General features: G+C 37.4%; 1 long non-coding RNA gene across 1 annotated transcript in view; it reads right to left on the bottom strand.

The window, feature by feature from the left end:
- LOC138403565 (uncharacterized) overlaps positions 1 to 14,835 on the bottom strand; it is a 55,115-nt gene that overhangs the window by 23,530 nt on the left and 16,750 nt on the right. The window contains exon 2 of the long non-coding RNA XR_011237825.1: positions 14,429 to 14,464. This is a non-coding gene — a long non-coding RNA (uncharacterized lncRNA). The remainder of the gene's footprint in view (positions 1 to 14,428; positions 14,465 to 14,835) is intronic.

Genomic DNA, 14,835 nt, shown 5'->3' with positions numbered 1-14,835 from the left:
TTTTTAAAAATCCCATATGAACTCTTTGATTTTCCGGGATAAAAAGTAGCCTATGTCCTTCACCGGGATCCAAGCTATCTCTGCACCAAATTTCATCAAAATCGGTTAAACGGATGGGCCGTGGAACGCTAGCAGACAGACAGACAGACACACTTTCGCATTAATAATATTAGTATGGATTAATGACGTTCATTAATATGTTACCAATTGTGATATAATTAAAATATAGGTAGATACTTACGTATAAAATGATAGAAGGTAACAAAACAAGATTTTGGGTTTCAGGGAAAATTTTGGGGGAAAATTTCGGCTCTACGGGGGTCGCCACACAGTTTGAGAAACTATGTTAAGGCTTGACTGTAAATATTTTCTTTTTTATTATTAATCATACATTCTAAAAGCAAAAGTTTAAAACCTTTAAGCATTTTAATGTTGCCGGGCGACTCGACTCACGAGAGGGCGATACGAAGGTGTATTTTAGGAGCCCTGGCTCATACTGCGGCCCAGATATCTTCTAAAGTATGTACCTATTTAAACTTCAGTGAGACAATTTGATTGAGTTGTGGCAAACATGTTTTATACCTGCTTAAAATACTTACCTAATTTAATATCACGTACTAACTACAGGTAGGTATCTACCTTGGTATCTACTTTGATTGCTGTTTCAAAATTTTTAAATCAATCATTTTTATTTCGATATTTTCGCAATAGCTACGTGATCTAGTAGTTTTGCGTCTATTCATCCAGTAGTTAATAATTTAGAAATTATGTTTTGAATTTATTACAATAAAACCTTAAGCTAGCGGCTAGCCTTATCTGATTACTATACAACAAATCACGCCCGCGTGAAATGGTGCCAAGAACACTGGCTGCATTGCGCTAAAAATGAGCCAGCCCTTCTGTCACCAGATGAGCCAGATGATCGCGGTGAAATGATTTTGTATTTATTAATTAATTATTACCAAATAATATTTAATTTTGATTAAATATTTGCTTTTTATCGTGCGGTAGGTTAGGTTAGAAATTATAATTTTACGTTTGATTCCATATTTAAAAAAACTACCTACGTAACTATCAAGTTAGGTTTTAACATAATATGTACCTACATACATTTATCTATACTCTGACTTATTATAGACTACTATAAACTAATAGTCAGGAAAAATTGAGGAGTTGGCTAGCAAAAAGGGGTAACAGCAATGAACATAATTTTACAGTAACTACTAACTAACTAGGGAGATATAAAACGAATAAAATTGTCGTTATCAGGAACACATTAAAAAGCCAAAATGCGGATAACCGGGACAACTCCGAACGGAAAAAGACATTATCTAATGCAATAGGTACAGCCATTGCAGCCAATAATTGGAGCATCTCGATAATTGATGGAATACCTATCGCAGCTCTATTGGCAATATCGCTGACTTCCTGCACCGCGCCCCGGACGAGCTGGCGCAGCGCCCAAGGATAAGTCTAGCCGACCTAGGACATAAGGTCAGGGTCGGGTCGCACTGAGATTTGTAGCGGTTTCTGTTAAACGACAATTGAATTATTTAAAAGTAATTTTAAATAAGTTATTTAAAAAAGAAGCGCTAGTTAAAAAATGTAACCTTAAATATCCAGCTTTTCCGTTTAACTTACGTAAAGTAATGGCCCTCAAGTAAAGCAACTTACTTCTATCAAGCCTAATGGCTTCATAGAAGTAATTTGCTTTTCCGTTAATAGAATAGAAAAGATTTTATTCAAATAAGTCATTTTTTACAAAGTGCATTTGAATCTTCAAGTCTACCGAGAAGAACCAGCAAGCGGCAGTTGTGGAGATTTTTTTTGTAATAAGAACAAACCGACAGACAACAAGGGTTTCATTTTTCGCGCAATTTTTAATAATTTAGAACCGAATTCTATAATTTAGAAATTTTATATTTCTTTCAAAAGAAATTGAAATATCCTTAAAGTAGCCTCTCAATTCATACTAAAAATGTTTTGTCTTAGAAAAATAAAGTAAGTAGGTAGGTACCTACTTAAGTTTGTACAAATATATTTTTTCCAAAATGTTATTTGCAAAATAGTATTTCTATTCTAGTTTTATTCTGTTCAAGAACTTGGTAGCCACTATATTTTTTGTATAATAAAACTCGTAATGTAATAACACTTTGAAAAATTATGAGTAAGGACAGTACTTACTGCCGTAGTCAGAGTCGCTAATCGTTACTTAAGATTGAGTTAAAACGAGATAGATTTATATGAGAGATACCTATAGCTCTATCTCGTTTTAACTAAACTTAAGTAACGATTAAGCTACTCTGAGTAGGTACGGCAGTAAGTTTCTAGCCGGACTTTTTCTAAGAAAATTGCAATTTGAAACTGAAGATAAAACACGATTCCAATGATAGAGTGACTCTTATGCACTTACATCATGACAATCCTAAAGAACTTTTAAAGTTCTCTTGATATAAAATATTTGCAGTTTTGGATAAATTTTATAAGGTTGACTTAAACTACCAACCGCTTCGAAGCTGGAATAGTTCGCACGGATAGAGCAAGGCTGGGAAATGGTATTTGTTATTCAAGTTTCAACTATAATAAACTGGTATTAAAGTTTAATATCACTTACTGTGGATAAAGAAAGGCACGTCGCAACTGCCGGGCTAGCCCCATTGCCAAGCTGAGTAACTTAGGGCTGCCTCCCGTACTACATTATAAAGTTTCCGGCAGAGAAAAACCATGAAAAAAGGATTAAAATTCTGAATCAAAATTTCGGGCCTTGATTTGAATTGATAAAAATATAAGCATAAAGTAATGCTATACCTACCTATACGCTTTATTTTTATATATTTTTGAACAAAATAGGTAGGTACCTTCTTCTACAAAAATTATAACACAGACTGACAGATAACAGGTAAATAAATAATAAAAATCTGGATATCTTAGTCTCCAATTATTGTAAAGTTTGCCTAGTGCCTACTACAATATTGAACAGAGACAAACGAAAAAACTTGTAACTATTTAGCAATTTGTCAATGTAAATCTGAATTTCATTCATTAAATTGAAAGATAGGCTTGCGTTTGAAGACAATAATGCATACTGTAAAATACTGGTGACGTCTAGGTTGCAGAGCGTGCTTGCCTAAACTCTTGCCTTGAAGTGAAGGTTCTGCAGTTTTACCTAACGTGACAAGAACGCCAGGAAGCGTGTCTCGCACCTCAATTGTTCGTGTCAAAAACATTTAGGTGGCAACCCTAGATCCGAGGTACTTGAAAAGCGGAGGTCTGTCGCCATTCATTACATTCCACAGGTGGGTTAGCAAAGATGTTAGACGATTTGCAACATCGTATGCTACAAATTTCTTTTTTAAACGACTTTTTCATGTCATGCAAAAATACTTGAAGTGAAGCTTCTTTACAGACGTTTGGCAATTCATTGGCTGGGCAGCATGTATTGCTACCCATATGCAAGACAGTATAAGCCTTCGCTTTTGTGGGTCTTCTGGTGGTCCCAAGACACCCATGCAATATGTGTCTACACAAAACTCGTTCACTGAGTTGAGAGGTGTTCAATATGGTATGTGAAAGTGAACATCGCTTTAATGGTTAGCTTACATGAACAGTACTGCTAAACTTTGCTCTCTCTCTCTCTCACTCTTCAACTCTCTCCACACTCCTGCCATAACTTGAATACCACCCAAGTGCCAGGCAAGAGTGACCAGGCATATTCTAATTAAGCGCTCATTCTCCTTTTCCTCATCATTGTTTTCTATCAGTCAATATTGTTTTCAAGCACAAGCATATTTCACAGTAAAAATGTCGCAAATCTAACCTAAGTAGATATTAACACAAGCATTCAATAGCATCTTTAAAAAAGTGATCGTAATAGGAAAATAATCGCCGCAGTGCAATCGTCAAGCGCTAAGGGAATTCTGAAATGCAGACTGCAGTGTGCACATAAACGTTTTATTACAAGCGGTGTGCAATAGGGTATTTTTCGTCGTAACTTGTAATCTACACATCGTGGGTTGACATGACGACGAGACGAATGTATTTTGTAACAGGGAAAAATTTAGTTGAGATTTGCATTCGACACTTTCTACGGATAAGTGATTTTTTTTACAAAAATTACATATATAACTCAGGCATATTTAACTCACTTTTAGGACTTCTAGAACGATCTGGGTGCTTTTTTGGAGGGACAAGTGAGATATAATAATTAATTATTATGACTTATGCCAAAACAATTATCAGAAATCAGTTTTGGTAGTAGAAAGCTGCTGGAAACAAGCGGCACAAGACCATTGAATTATTATGTACTAACGTAAGGCGTAGGTACCACACCACAAGATCTGTGGATACTTGCAAGGGACGTAAAGGCTGGGCGTCTATTGGTTGTTGTAAACAGGAAAAGATCGTTCAATAATTAAGTGTTTATTTAAGTTGCAAGTTGCAATCCACACTTTCTACGGATTTGCGAAAATGTTACAAAAACCGCTGGTAATGACATCGCGTGTCTCGTTGAGGCGTATCGTGAATTACAATTCGCCTGCCGGGCGCGGGGCGATCACCGACGTAAAACGTTACGAAATCGTTTAGAAAGTCGGGCCACGGTCAATGGTCCCGTCAGCGAAAGTTTCGTATGGTGTGATCAGGGATGGCGAGAGTTGTTTGACGAAAAAATACGAAAAAGGAAACTGAGAAGGAAAGTTAAATGAAAAAAGTTTTAAATTTTTTTTAATTCCTTTTGTTACCAGTAAATAGTAACTGCATTTCCAATACGTTTTGATAGAATTTCTCTTGGAAAACTACAAAAAAAAACGGAAAAGGAAAGTGAAATTAGAAGAGGGTTTCCAACATATTTTTTTAGTTTTCTTACCATTTATAGCATGGTTACTATATTTACCTACAACATGTTTTCCGGTATGGTGTATTTTTAGACATTTGAAGAATTTTTTTTTTGCCATGTGGAAAATTATTGTTTGGTAGGTAGTAGGTACTACATAATATTTCTCAGTGATTATTGAATCTTCCAAAATAAGTAAAATCCACGTCCTTTGTTAGTTTTGAGTGTAATAAACATTTTAAATTATCGATTAAACTAAAAAAATAAGTCATTATGTTGTGACGTCACATTCCAGTATTTCATAGAATCTCGCATACTAAGCGCGCGTTTTGACATTTGATAAAAAGTCGTTGACTAGTTGTCAAATACCGTATTGTTTTTAAACTAATCTATACCACTGGTCCGGAATGTTTTCTTCTAAAATCTAAAGGAACCAACAAGAAACTTGATTTAAAAGTCAAAAGTAAATGGTTGACAGCCCTAGGCGTTAACGCGTGTTTCGCAATACGATATGCATGCTCATAGCAGTTTTGAGAGAGATGAAAGTGATAAGTTGCGTTTAAGAAGAGGTAACCATTTTGAGTGTTGTGATGTGACCTTTAGAAAGGTAATTTGACGATGGTTTAACGTTGCGATATTAACAATGAAATGTCTTAATTTAATTGGGATTTCTAGAGATAATAGACCGAAAAATATGGGAAACTAGCTTATGCCCGCGACTTCGTCCGCGTGGAATTAGGTTTTTTAAAAATCTCGTGGGAACTCTTTGATTTTGCGCGATAAAAAGTAGCCTATCACTCTCCAGGTCTTTATAACAAGAACAAAGGGGACACTTGACGGCAACGTTAGTTCCGATTTTCGCCACGCGCCAAGATGCCTTGTCGCACTGTAAAGGTATAATAAACTATACTTTTGACATGCCAGTTGACACATAGAGCAAATACCGTGCGACAAGGCTATCTTAACGCGTGGCGAAAATCGGAACTAACGTTGCCGTCAAGTGCCCCCTTTGTTCTTGTTTCAATATTCTACTTTGTTCTCCAACAGCGCCCCCCTGTTAATGTCATTCAAGTGCCAAGAGAGTCTTGTCGCACTGTACGGCAAGTGCGTTCTCAAAATTTATGCTTTATACATAATCTTTAAACTAAACTGAAAAGTCTACTAAATATATTGATGTCTCTTTCATAATGCTCCTTGTGAAAAAGGATAGCACTAGATTAAGACCTGTCCGTCCTGGTAACGCAGGTCTGAAGCGGGGGTGTAACTGGTGTGTGTGGGCGGATGCCCGGGATGTGGATTGTGGAGGTCCGGCTGCACCTGCGCGTTTCACTCGTAAACGATTGCACTCTCCTTCCACCTCCCACCACCTAGCGACCTTCAGTGTTGCATCCCTGGCCGAACGCCAGATGCAAGCATACCTCTTCGTTACATTTCATAACATCTTAAATTATACCAACAATCTTCACTAACCGATTATTTAGTTCATACAGTTGCATACCGTGTATTTAGTATTACACAACTGTGTAGTCAGTATTTATCTAAATATAATGAAAAAAGGTGACTGACTGACTGATTGTTCTATTACTGCACAGCTCAAACTATTGGACGGATTAAATTTGGCATGCAGATAGCTATTATGACGTAGGCATCCGCTAAGAAAGGATTTTTGAAAATTCAACCCCTAAGGGGGTGAAATAGGGGTTTGAAAGTGTAGTCTACGCAGACGAAGCGAACATAAGCTAGTATTATGTACTTCCAAAAGGATACTCAACATATGGTATCATTTATATTTAAAAAAATTACTGACAAAAAAAAATGCAATACAAAAGCAAGAACTAGACTTGGACTATTACCAAATTGTATTAAATTCCCAAATAGATACTTTTCAGTAAAAAAACTTATTGGTCTTAAAATATTTACTTACAGTTAAAATATTATGAGCAATAGAACTGTTAAAATTAACTAGATAAGTGTTGAAAAGTTGTTATCAAAGGGGTTCGGGTGGCGGGAGGGGCGTCGAGGCTGTCTGCATCAGATATAAGATTTCCCTTCCATTGTTCAAGAAAAATACAGATTAACAAACCAAACAATATACCTTTATAAATAGTTAATTAATTGGAAAATTATCACTGAGTCTAATTCTTACACGCAAGTACAAATTTGTACTAGGAGAACATACATTGCGACAGGTTTGCACCGCGGAATGTGAACAGTGAAAGTAGTCTCGTCCGCTAAGAAAAAGAGTTTTCCACACGGTTTCACCATGCAACAGGTGCGATTAGGGCTCTTTATAACTCTTTACAACACGTGACACTGCTGGCCGTTTAATTGGAAGACCTTATTTTAATTTTATATTTATAAAAAAAAAATGTAATGACGTTTGAATATGGAAGCGTTTAAAAGGCAGAGTACACGGGGGCGTCAACGTTGCATCGGGCGGAAAACGCGCGCACTATCGGAGGCGCGGCGAACGACTGAGCTGCACCGAAATAACTGCTCGGTGCAGCCGGGCCGTTCGATGCATTCCCCCCTCCCCCCTCCAGGTCATGGCTGCAGGTCGTCATGGCGATGGAAGCTGCCTCTATCGATCCAGCTGTTGCTTCGGGGTCCCAGATGTCCTTGAACTTCAGACCTTTGTGGCGCGAGATAATCGGGGCGTTTTCCTCGTGTAACTGTAATTTTCGCTTTTACTCATAAAACGTGGGATATAAAACATTGATAAAGAAAAATGATTAAAAATTACACAGTAAAGAAACACTGAGACACTGTTTTCAGGAATTCAATTAATATAAATAACGCAAAAATATTATTTGTTTGTAGAATTTGTTTGAAGAATATTTGAATAAGTAGTCTGTGCTGATTCAAACATTCTTCAAACAAATAAAATATAGTCTAATCGTAATATTAATGCAATTATTATACTTACCTACTTACGATCAACTTCCGCTCTCCAAAAGCAGTATAAAAGCCATTTATTTTATTATCATTTCCTTTGCTAATTAATAATTATGTAATTTAAACATGTATTTTACGATTATTTTAGTGTCATAAAATAAACTTTAATATTTTATGTTGTGAATTTTAATGAAATTCAAGACAAATATTTGTTTTACAACACCTACCTAAGTATTATAAGGCATGAATGTGACGCATTTACTTAATTAAGTTATTAAACAAAGTATATTATGTCGTAATCTAAGGAATATTTAGATACTTAGGTAGGCAGGTACCACTTCTTACAGTACCTACGTGGTGGTAGAAAACAATGTACATCGACCTTTAGAAAGAGGTAGTTTTGTAGAGCGTTGTCTCTGTCGTTGAGACCGACAAAACGTCACATAGGCATGAATGACAGAGACAACGTTCTACAAAGCTGAAGTTTCATTCTAAAGGAGGTAAAGGTGATTATTTTTTGCCGCGTCCTGTACATGATTTTCTCGGAAAATTGTATTTCTCAATTTTCCAAATTTTCGAAACGTGCAATACGATTTCAGTACGATTGTTCACAGAACAAGACGTCTTCGTTGAGACACCCAGTTTAAGTTAAGTTACGGTTACGATTAAATTTTGGCTGGCAGTAAAAGAGAAATGGGTTGCACAAGGCTGTGATAAGCTGTGAAGCTGTGATAGCCTAGTGGTTAGGACGTCCGCCTTCTAATCGGAGTGATGTAACGACAAATTCACGGTTTTCAGATTTTCCCCCGAATGTCTGCTATAAGACCTACCTACCTACCTGCCAAATTTCATGATTCTAGGTCAACGGGAAGTACCCTGTAGGTTTCTTGAGACACCGACAGATAGACAACAAAGTGATCCTAGAAGGGTTCCGTTTTTCCTTTTGAGGAACGGAACCCAAAAAAACATCCCTATTCCAGCAGTGGACGTCTATCGGTTGATAATGATGATGAATTCAAACGTTACACGTGTTTAGCCGTTAGCGAAATATTTTTTCGTTGCACTATTTGTACCACGGAGTTGCCCTTGCGGTATATATCTGTTCAAGCAAGGGATGTGCCAGAGACAGTTGGCATGGTCCGTTGGCCGTGCTCCGCGAGTCCCCGGCCAAAGCTATTTAGACTCGAAGGCGCCAAGACCATCTTCACCAAATACCAATTTTGTTACATGGTTCATCTAAATATATATAAGAAACCAGCCAAGTGCGAATCAGACTCGCGCACTGAGGGTTCCGTACTACAATCATATTTTATCGACTGAGAAGTGACTTCTCCAACCAATTTTAGTTTTATCATTCTCTTATTTTAGAAGTTACAGGGGGGAGGGGGGGTTTCACACATTTTACCACTTTGGAAGTCTGTCAAACTACTGGACAGATCGGGCTGAAATTTGGCATACCCCTTTAGGGGTTGAATTTTCAAACTAAAAAAAAAAAAATGCTTTCTTAGGAGATGCCTACGTCGTAAAAGCTATCTGCATGCCAAATTTCAGCCCGATCCGTCCAGTAGTTTGAGCTGTGCGTTGATAGATCAGTCAGTCAGTTAGTCAGTCAGTCAGTCAGTCACCTTTTTATTTTATATATTTAGATTACTTACAATCCACTTTCACCGAGCGTTATCAAGGACCTTACTTCCTATCTGCTTTATTTGCATCAAATCTAGATAAACTCAAGTGTCGGTCGGTACCTACCTACGTGAGATCGCGGCAGCTTTCTCTGTAAGGTACTTTTTAGTTATTCTTACATTTGTATCTTGGAAGAGCAAAACGTTACTGCAACTTCATAATTTTGCTTTTTAAAATTTATAATTTTAACAATTTTTGTAAGTATGTTTATGTTAGTTTGTACTCGTAGTTTAATTAGTGTTATTGGCTTTATGGCCGTTCTAATTAAATAATAAATAAATAAATAATAATAATAATAAATAATGGCTTTTTTATGGTTCCGCACCTTAAAAGGAAAAACGGAACCCTATAAGGGTTCCGATCACTTCGTTGTTTGTCTGTCCGTCTGTCCGTTGTACCTGTTAAGAAAAGGGTACTTCCCGTTGATCTAGAATCATGATATTTGGTAAATAGGTAGGTCTTATAACACAAGTAAAGGAATAAATCCGAAAAGCGTGAATTTGGTTGGTTGGTTACAGCACAATAAAAAATTACCTAGTAGGTAATTTTCAAAGTAAGATTACTATACCAAGTGGGCTATCATATTATGAAAGGGCTTTACCTGTATATTCAGACAGATTTTTATTTATTTTTATGCATAATAGTTTGTTGACGATTTATCGTGCAAAATGTCGAAAAAACACCCACTAGCCACAGGGGTAAGCACAAATTCCTTCTACATCAATGTGCCTGCCTAATTTAAAATTTTCATTTAAAATTACCGTAATAATTAAGGTAATTTGAAATGAAAAATTTAATAACTTATGCATTGTAGGTAATCGTAAGTTTTTATACGCAGACGCACACATAGCTGAATTTCTCGATAAGCGAGAGAAAGTCATGTACAAGTACAACCTGTTCGCAGAAGCTTCTGCCTGAGATGCAGGTTTACTGAGGCGGCCCTTTTAGGTCACTGTGACAAACTTTTTAAAGACAAAGAGCCTGTGAGGGCCAGACCTTCGCTATTTTATAAAATCTGAAAGTTTGTCTGCGATTGTGCCCAACACAGGGAGGAACGATCAGCGACTAATATGAAGTTTGGGCAATGGTGACTTACATGGTGTTTGGCAGGGTGTTGCCACGATCAATCAATCAAATTATTTATTGCTTATTTGGATTTACAGATGGTTCTTAGTCATATTGTGATGGTACAGCCAAACACTGTGTCTGGCAATATATGACGTGATTTCTAATCCATCCACACTAATATTATAAATGCGAAAGTGTGTCTGTCTGTCTGTCTGCCCAACAGTTTAAAACCGATTTTGATGAAGTTTGGTACAGAGCTAGCTTACATCCTGGATCCTGGGGAAGGACATAGGCTACTTTTTATCCCGGAAATAATTTTTCGGGATAAAAGTAGCCTATGTATGAGGTTTTTAAAAATTCTTTAATAAGAGTTCCCACGGAATTTTTAGTCCACGCAATCCACGCGGACGAACTCGCGGGCTTCATCTAGTACTATTAAAAAAATAGACTTTATACTTTGACGAAAGATTTCATTACGGCTTTGTCACCTGTTATCTGCCAAAGCCACCATGATCCAAACTCCATAGTCACAGATCGTTCCTCCCTGTGTCGGGGACTATGCGCATATAAACTTTCAGCTTTTATAAAATAACGAAGGTTTGGCCCTCACGGGCTCTTGGTCCATTATTCAAGTACAGATTTTGTCTTATGCCTTGGGTCTTATGATATCATGGATTTTACGACTTTTATTGAGGAGCTGGCCAACAAAACGGTGCAGGAACTTGAAGTTCTGATAATTTTTTTTTCTTTAGGACGTGTTTTGCCCACTGAATACAATTGCGAACTTATTTCCAAATAAAACTGTCTAAAACTATACTGAAATTGAGTCCAACGTTCGTGATTTCAATCACTGAATACAAACATGAAATCATTTTTAAGCAAAATGGCCTAAAACTATACTTAGTTGGTCAATGATCAAAACGGTATAACTAAATACAGTCGTTTCAACAGTTTTTGCTTCTTTCTTTTGTTTTTCATTAGATACTAGTTTACCAACATTATTAGCAGGTAAGACGAATTTTTATATCTATGAATCATCATCATCATCGTGATCAACCCATTGCCGGCTCACTACAGCTCAGAATGAGAAGGGGTTTGGCTATAGTCTACCACGCTGGCCAAGTGCGGATTGGCGGACTTCACACACCTTTGAGAACATTATGGAGAACTCTCAGATGTGCAGATTCTTTTCCTCACGAGGTTTGCTTCATAAAACGCACATAGCTTCCAAGAATTAGAGGTGCGTGCCCGGGATCGAACCTCTGATCTCCGATTTCCTAATCGGAGGTCCGGGGTTCGATCCCGCGCGGATGTTTTAACCACTATCACAGCTGCAATGTCTGCAATACTGTACGTAATCTATACTATTTTTATAATAATAGGAAAAACTAACTGACTGGCAATATCAACGTACAGCTCAAAGCGCTTTATTCTGGTTTGAAGTTTTGCACGTCCTACTAAGAAAAGATTTTTAGAAATTCCGCCCGCACGAAGCCGGGACGTATAGCTAGTCTATTTTAAGAAGTCTTAAACTTATCTATTTCTTCTCTCTGTCTTCTAGGTTTCTAGGTTTCAAAACTTCGATCTCTTCCAGCTTCTATGCTTCACCCGTCCGTAGCCCGTAGCGCGTAGCTCGTAGCCCGTAGAGCGTAGATCGTGAGAACTAGGGAACAACTGAGATACCACCAGCTGTGTTCACTCATCTCATATCCCGAGAGAGCACAGCGTGGCACCCGGTCGTTCGATAGCCCGGAGACGCTGCAACTTCACTCTGGTCACCTTGCAATTTGCGTTTTCATCTTCGTCAACTTCAGCGTGGTCAATCGTAAACTGATGTAACTTTTTGTTTTTCATAACATACAGCTTCAAGATACCTCTCTACCTAAAGCCTGACCAGTAAAATAAAATACCTCGCCATATTGCGGAAAACCCGTGGAACTAATTTAGAAGAACGTATACAGTATACTAAGTGACCATAATACTAGTGGCGCCCCCAGAGCAAGTTTTTTTTTATATTTCTGGGCAGGCTTTACACTCAGGAGTTCATAGGTAGGTACTGGTACCTTCTTTAGATAATTAGCATATCTACAATGTTTAGTGATGCAATGAATAACACTTTTACGAATATTTTTAATTCATCCATACTAATAATAATTCATACTTATCCATTCTAATAATATAAATGCGAAAGTGTGTCTGTCTGTCTGTCTGTCTGCTAGCTTTTCACGGCTTTAACCGTTCAACCGATTTTGACGAAATTTGGTACAGAGGTAGCTTGCAACCCGGGGAAGGACATAGGCTACTTTTTATCCCGGAAAATTCCCACAGGATTTATAAAAACCTAAATCCACGCGTACGAAGTCGCGGGCATCAGCTAGTGTTAAATACTTAAATACCAAAAATTATACTACAAAATTGTAGGTAAGTACAAAGATCTAATTCGGTTTGATAATCCTAAAATAATAAATCAAACTAGAATGTCAACAAAACTATTATGTTCGGTTACATGAATCGTAGCTTAGCTATTTATGGCTAGGTAGGTATCTATCTGCCGCTATCTATGTTCCGCTTCACTCAAAATTTTCTCAAATGATATTATTTTCACCAAAGTTAAACTTTATTCGGCGAATATTAGGTAGGTCAGAGGCGTCTCTAGCCCTTGTGGCGCCCGTGTACAACCAGTACCCTGGCGCCCTCTAGTCTAGTAGGAGCAGGGTCAAAATTGAATACTAACAGTTATATTTTCAAACGGAAATTCGCAAATGGTGCAATTTTAAATGATGACGGCGTCGGCCATAACACGAGCGCAGGGTCTTTGAGAGCGCCGCCATCGACGCATCTTTGGAGGTGTCGCAAGAGGGCGCTCGGCGCCCCCTTAGACCCGGCGCCCGTGTGCGCCGCACACCCTGCACCATAGGTAAAGACGCCTCTGAGGTAGGTATTTGCATTACTATTATTGTATTGTAAAATATCTGTAGATCAAGAATCTGTAGGTAACATTTTAAAACAGAAATAAAATAATATTATAATTTTTAAATAAATCTTAGAAACCATCCATTCTTGAAAAATTAAATGTAGGCTCTATCAGAATCAGGAAAACACAAAAAAGATAAATAAAGCTTTTATAAATAACAACACCATCTATCGGAAATTCTGTTAACCGCTATTCCTGAAGTTATAGAGCCATCTGTCTCTTTGTATCGAAACTACGTCCACTTGACACATCGAGCTATTTTAAGTAACCAATAGATGGCGCTGCTATTCGTTACATACAATGACTTTTTGCGAATTGAACCGAGACAGAAATAACTAAAACTAAACATTTGTAAATTCTAAAAATAAATTCACTATTTTCTTTGTTTATTTTTTTAATTTTTGTTTATTAAAAATGTTACAATATAAGTTATTACTTATAGCGAACCTAATTACAGTACAAAATCATGTCCGCGTGGAAAGGTACCAAATACATAGAAGTCATTGAATGGTGCCAAGAATACTGGCTGCATTTCCACGCTAAACAGCCGCGCTGACCCTTTGCGCAAAAAAATGCGGTGAAATGTCTCATAACGTTTTCTTTTTCAATAAATGTTAAAAAAATCTATAGAAAACCAACCCTGAGAAAAGCCTGAGAGTTCTCCATAATGTTCTCAAAGGTGTGTGAAGTCTGCTAATCCACACATGGCCAGCGTGGTAGACAATGGCCAAAACCCTTGATGATGATGAATTCAAATTCAATAGCTTTCATTCAGTTTTCACCGCTCTGTGTAGTTTTATTTCGCATAATTACACCGTTTTGCCACACGAGTAGATACGTGTGGTTTTGCTCGCCAGCTCCTCATTATCGCAGTGGTATACGACCTTACTACTACGAGTTTGAAGTCTCAATAGTTCAACAATGAAAGGTGGATTGGAATCCGAATGGTCACATGGTTTATAGTGAAAAATACTTACACAAGTAATTTTTTCAGCTGCGTGGATTGTGTTTTCCTGAAAAAGAAAAAATCATTTTAATAAGATGTACATTTATATGCATTGTACTTACTTACAAAGAGAATCGGATAATCGATAACTGGCTTTTTATTTTCGTTGATCTGCTATCATACCGATATCTAGGTAAAATCAATGAGTTCATATCAAGAACTCTACTGCTTAATTCATCATGATCAACCCATCGCCGGCTCACTACAGAGCACGGGTCTCCTCTCAGAGTGAGAAGGGTTTTGGCCATAGTCTACCACGCTGGCCAAGTGCGGATTGGCAGACTTCACACACCTTTGAGAACATTATGGAGAACTCTCAGGCATGCAGGTTTCCTCACGATGTTTTCCTTCACCGTTAAAGCAAGTGATATTTTAATT

This window comes from Maniola hyperantus, chromosome 18 (assembly GCF_902806685.2).
Source record: "Maniola hyperantus chromosome 18, iAphHyp1.2, whole genome shotgun sequence".
Classification (NCBI taxonomy): domain Eukaryota; kingdom Metazoa; phylum Arthropoda; class Insecta; order Lepidoptera; family Nymphalidae; genus Maniola; species Maniola hyperantus.
This window is presented reverse-complemented; position numbering and strand designations above follow the sequence as displayed.